The sequence below is a fragment of the Aquarana catesbeiana genome, linkage group LG11, assembly GCF_042186555.1.
Source record: "Aquarana catesbeiana isolate 2022-GZ linkage group LG11, ASM4218655v1, whole genome shotgun sequence".
NCBI lineage: Eukaryota > Metazoa > Chordata > Amphibia > Anura > Ranidae > Aquarana > Aquarana catesbeiana.
The window spans coordinates 188,747,603-188,753,602 of record NC_133334.1 but is presented as its reverse complement, the minus strand read 5'-3'; positions in this window follow the sequence as shown (position 1 = coordinate 188,753,602).

Below are 6,000 nucleotides of genomic sequence, written 5' to 3'. Positions count from 1 at the left end.
CATCAAACAGTGAGTTGCACCAACACTACACTGACACCAGGTCACATAGGCTAATAATTCACCTGTCACTGTGTCACCCAGTACAGCAATCAGATTTTTTTTGCTCGCTGTACTAGTGTCATTAGTGACAAAATCAGTGTAAGAGTAATTAGTCTTAGGCCCAGATAGGTCTAGGGACCCTCCTAACCCCCCCAATAAAGGTTTAACCCCTTGATTACACAGTATAAGTGTCACGGGTGACGCAGTTTAGCTAGATTATTTTTTATAGCGTCAGGGCACCCGCCGTATTTTAAGCAATAAAAGTTTAACCCCCTGATCACCCGGCGGGTGATATCAGTTAGGTTTAAGCCTGCATTCACACACCTGAGCGTAGCGTTTGAGCGTTTCTTCCGGCATTTTGTCGTGCGTTTTTTCGGGCATATTTGCGCATTTCCATGCAGCGTTGTACGGAGTTTTTGGGCTTTGACATTTTTTTTATTAGCCAATAGGAAAAATGATCATCTGTTTCATCATTTGTTGCTATGTTGTTAGATTTTGTCATCTGCTTCCTGCTCCAAAAACTCTGCCCGATTTGCGCGACAAAAAAGGGTCCAGAACTTGTTTGAGCTTCAGGCATAGGGCTTCAGGCGACTTGGAGTGGAGATGTGAACCATCTCCATAGAGAATAATGGATTTTTTCCCCTCAAGCGTTTTGTAGCTTCAGGCTTCAAGCTACAAAACACTCAGGTGTGAATGGGCTCTTAGCGTCAGATAGGGTCTGCGTCACCCCAGGCAGTGTCTGATTAGTGCCAGTACCGCTAACACCCATGCACCATACGCCTCCCTTAGTAGTATAGTGTCTGAACGGCTCGATATCTGATCAGATCTATACTATCGTCCCCAGCAGTTTAGGGTTACCAAAAACGCCGTGTTAGCGGGATCCGCCCAGATACCTGCTAGCACCTGCATTTAGCCCCTCCGCCCAACCCAGCCCAGCCCACCCAAGTACAGTATCAATCCATCACCTTCACTTAACAAAACACTAAACACATAACTGCAGCGTTCGCAGGGTCAGGTCTGATCCCTGTGAACGCTAACAGTTTTTTTGATAGCGTTTGAATCAGTCGCTAACAGTCAGGAGATTTTTTACCTGTGAGTCTCACTAGTGTACCAGTGAATTTAGAGCCCAAAATGGCAAATCGAAGGTACAGTAGTGAAGAGGCCTACACATTCCTGAGCATGACAGATAGTGAAGAGGAAGTCACTCATCTGTCAGATTCAGGCTCAGAATACGATCCTGTAGACGACAGCGGCACCCTGACAGATAGCTCTGATGACGGAGTTGTGGTACCTGCCAAGGTCAGGCGTACCAGACCCCGATCTTCTTCTGTCATTGAGGTGCAAGAACCACAAGTTTCTCATATGGAGCAGAGAGCCAGTACTAACGCTGCTATTCCTTCTGGTGAACTGGCAAGCACCAGCGGCCTAGTACATCCTGGTCATACATCCAGCACTGCAGTAACACTTGGTGACATGGCGAGTCCCATAAGTGCAGTTCAAGCTGGCAAGGTGGCAAGCACGAGTAGTGTCCCGCTGCCACCAAGAAGACAAACACAGGACCGTCGAGCCCATAGTGCCCTTCCTGCTGCATTCGCCAATCCTAATTGGGAACCCACCACTTCTGCAGCACCCGTACTTCCCCCATTCACTGGCCAACCCGGAATTCAGGTGGAAACAGTTGATTTTACGTCACTTGATTTTTATTCGCTGTTTTTCACCAAAGATCTCTATAGATCTATTATGGACCAAAGCAATTTGTATGCTGGTTAATTCATCCCCAAAAAAGATGTAGTGTCTGCAGCAAACGCGGATTTAGGCACGACACCCGCTTTTATTGTCCTGACCAACCTGGTCTCTGCATTGGTGAATGTTTCAAATGCTACCACACACTAGTGGAGTTTTAGCGTAGGGTACAGCACCACACAGTCCTAGGCACACTAACACAGGGTCTCGGGGTCTCGAAAGATGTGATGGCCATCACATTTTGAGAGACCCTAATCTGCAACGTTCAGTTTAGTTTTTTTTACAGTTTTTATAAAAGTGAAAAAAATGAAAAGAAAAAAAAAAAAAACACAAAAAAAAAAAAAAAATCCAAAAATAGTTGTGGTTGTATTTTTCTCCTCTCTCTCTATTGTTCTCTCTTATGTTCGCTCTCTACTGTCCGCTCACTATTGTTCTATATCTATTGTTCTCTCTATTTTTACTATGTTTTATTGTATTTGCTGTGCAGGTATGGTATGTTATACTGTGCTTGTTTTATTGTTACCCATCATTTGCTTAGCAGGTACGCCATTCAGCTGCAGCACGGGTTTATTTATCTTGACAGCAACAGTGTTTGCTCCCACGATACATAAAGCCGTGACTCCAACGCTGTCAGAGGGGATTTCACCACCAAAAAAAAAAAAAAAGCATATATGCTGAAGCATGGGGGCAGCAGGGGTGGAGGAGCGATTTGCTCCTAACATTAGGGGCGGATTGCCTCCATGCTTTGGCATATATTTTTTTAGGCACAGATTGCAATGTTTTATTTTTACTATGTTTTATTGTATTTGCTTTGCAGGTATGGTAAGTCTTACTGTTATACTGTAATTTTACTTTGTATTCAGCTGCAGCACGGGTTTATTTATTTTGACAGCAACAGCGTTTGTTCCCACGATACATAAAGCCCTGACTCCAGCGCTGTCGGAGGTGATTTCACCACCACAGTTAAAAAAAAAAAAAAATGGTGCATGTATGCCCATCATTAGAAGTAAGTGGATGAATTTGGGGGCGGTATTCTAATGGTGGGCATACCCACCAATCAATATCTTTTTTTCGTTCAGCCCACAGGCTGCATGAAAAAACAACATTACAATGTATGCCCAACAAGGACCAGCAACGTACTGGTATGTTGCTGGACTGAGTGGTTATACCAGAATGATGCCTGCAGGTTTAGGTATCATCTTGGTATCATTCTTTTCAATCCTAGTGGCTAATTAGCCTCTAGACTGCCTTTATAAGCAGTGGGAGGGAACGTCCCCCCCCCCCCCACACACACACCATCTTCAATGGTTTTCTCGGGCTCTTCTGTCCCAACAGGGAACCCGAGAATGCAGCCGGTGGTTCAGCCAGCTAACCATAGAGCTGATCAGAGACCAGAATGGCTCCAATCATCTTTATGGCCTAAGAAACCGGAAGCTATGAGCATTTCATGACTGGTTTCGCCGGGTATAAACAGCGCCATTGGGAAATTGGCAAAGCATTTTATCACACCAATCTTGGTGTGGTCAGATGCTTTGAGGGAAGAGGACAGATCCTATTTTTTTCAAAACCGAGTACCTGTCACTACCTATTGCTATCATAGGGGATATTTACATTCCCTGAGATAATAAAAATAATTTAAAAAAAAATGAAAGGAACAGTTTAAAAAAAAAAAAAAAAAAAAAAAAAGCACCCCTGTCCCCCCGTGCTCACGCACAAAGGCGAACGCAAGCTTTGGTCTGGTGTCATATGTAAACAGCAATTGCACCATGCATGTGAGGTATCACCGCCAAGGTCAGATGGAGGGCAGTAATTTTAGCAGACCTCCTCTGTAGATCTAAAATGGTAACCTGTAAAGGCTTTTAAAAATGTTTGTAGTTTGTCGCCACTGCACGTTTGTGCGCAATTTAAAAGCATGTCGTGTTTGGTATCCATGTACTCAGCATAAGATCATCTTTTTTTATTTCATCAAACATTTGGGCAATATAGTGCGTTTTAGTGCATTAAAATAAAAAAAAGTGTGTTTTTTTCCAAAAAAATTGCGTTAGAAAAATTGCTGCGCAAATACTTTGTGGAAAAAAAAAAATTGCAAAACCCACCATTTTAATCTGTAGGGCCTTTGCTTTAAAAAAAATATATAATGTTTGGGGGTTCAAAGTAATTTTCTTGCAAAAAAAAAAAAAAATTTCTTCATGTAAACAAAAAAAGTGTCAGAAAAGGCTTTGTCTTCAAGTGGTTAGAAGAGTGGGTGATGTGTGACAAGCTTCTAAATCTTGTGCATAAAATGTCAGGACAGTTCAACCCCCCCCCCCCCAAATGACCCCTTTTTGGAAAGTAGACACCCCAAGCCATTTGCTGATTGGCATGTTGAGTCCATGGAATTTTATATTTTTTGTCACAAGTTTTGGGAAAATTACACTTTTTTTGCACAAAGTTGTCACTAAATGATATATTGTTCAAACATGGCATGGTTATATGTGGAATTACACCCAAAAATGCATTCTGCTGCTTCTCCTGAGTACGGGGATACCTCATGCGTGAGACTTTGGGAGCCTAGCCGCGTACAGGACCCCGAAAACCATACACCACCTTCAGGATTTCGAAGGATGTAAATTTTTGATTTTACTCCTCACTACCCATCACAGTTATGGAGGCCCTGAAATGTCCAGATAGCACAAAACCCCCCAAAATGACCCCTTTTGGAAAGTAGATACCCCAAGGTATTTGCTAAGTGGCATGCTGAGTTTTTTGCAGATCTTATTTTTGAAAAAGAAAAGAAAAGTGTTTTTTTTTTTTTTTTTTCTTTTTTCAATTTTCACAACTTTGTGACAAAAAGTGAGATCTGCAAAATACTGTACGCGGTTAGACTGCCAAAAAGTTCCACACATGTGGTATCCCTGTACTCAGGAGAAGCAGCAGAATGTAATTTGGGGTGTAATTCCACATATAACCATGCCATGTTTGAACAATATATCATTTAGTGACAATGTTGTGTAAAAAAAAAAAATGTAATTTTCCAAAACTCGTGGCAAAATATAAAATATTCCATGGACTCAACATGCCTCTCAGCAAATAGCTTGAAGTGTCTTCTTTCCAAAATGGGATCATTTTGGGGGGTTTGTGCTATGTTTTCATTTCATGGCCTCCGAAACTGATAGGTAGTGAGGAAGTGAAATCACCATTTTACGCCCTTAGAAAGCCTGAAGGCGGTGATTGGTTTTCAGGGTCCTGTACACGGCTAGGCTCCCAAAAAGCCTCACACACGTGGTATCCCCGTACACAGGAGAAGCAGCAGAATGTATTTTGGGGTGTAATTTCACATATGCCCATGGCATGTTTGAGCAGTAGATCATTTAGTGACAACTTTGTGCAAAAAAAAAAAAAAAAAAAAATTTAATTTTCCCGCAACTTGTGGCAAAATATAAAAAATTCCATGGACTCAATATGCCTCTCAAATAGCTTGGGGTGTCATGGGGTCATTTAGGGGGGTTTTGTGCTATCTTGGCATTTTATTGCCTTCAAAACTTATCGGTAGTGAGGAGTGATATCAAGAATTTGCACCCTTAGATATCCTGAAGGCAGTGATTGGTTTTCGGGGTCCTGTATGCGGCTAGGCTCCCAAAAAGTCTCACATATGAGGTATCCCCATACTCAGGAGAAGCAGCAAAATGTATTTTGAGGTGTAATTCCACATATAACAATGCCATGTGTGAGCAATATATCATTTAGTGACAACTTGTGTAATTTTTTTTTTTGTCATTTTTCAATCACTTGACAAAAAATAAAATATTCAATGGGCTCAACATGCCTCTCAGCAATTTCCTTGGGGTATCTACTTTACAAAATGGGGTCATTTGGAGGGTTTGTACTAATGAGGAGTCTGGTATGGATTTTGGGGGGACCCCTACGCCATTTTTAAAAAAAATTTGGTGCAGGGTACCCCTTAATTTCCATATCAGATCCGAAGGGCCTGGTATGAATTTTAGGGGGACCCCCACGCAATATTATTTCAAAAAAATTTGGTTCGGGGTTCCCCTTAATATTCATACTAAGCCCAAAGGGCCTGGTAATGGACTGGGGGGGGGATCCTATGCTCTTTTTTTCAATGAGTTTTATCTATATTTCCGAGACCCAACAATTCATTACAGCCGCGATCAGTTTTAAATGACAATTTTTCCTTTTAGAAATGTAATTTTGCTGTGGCACGATATTTAAAGGAAT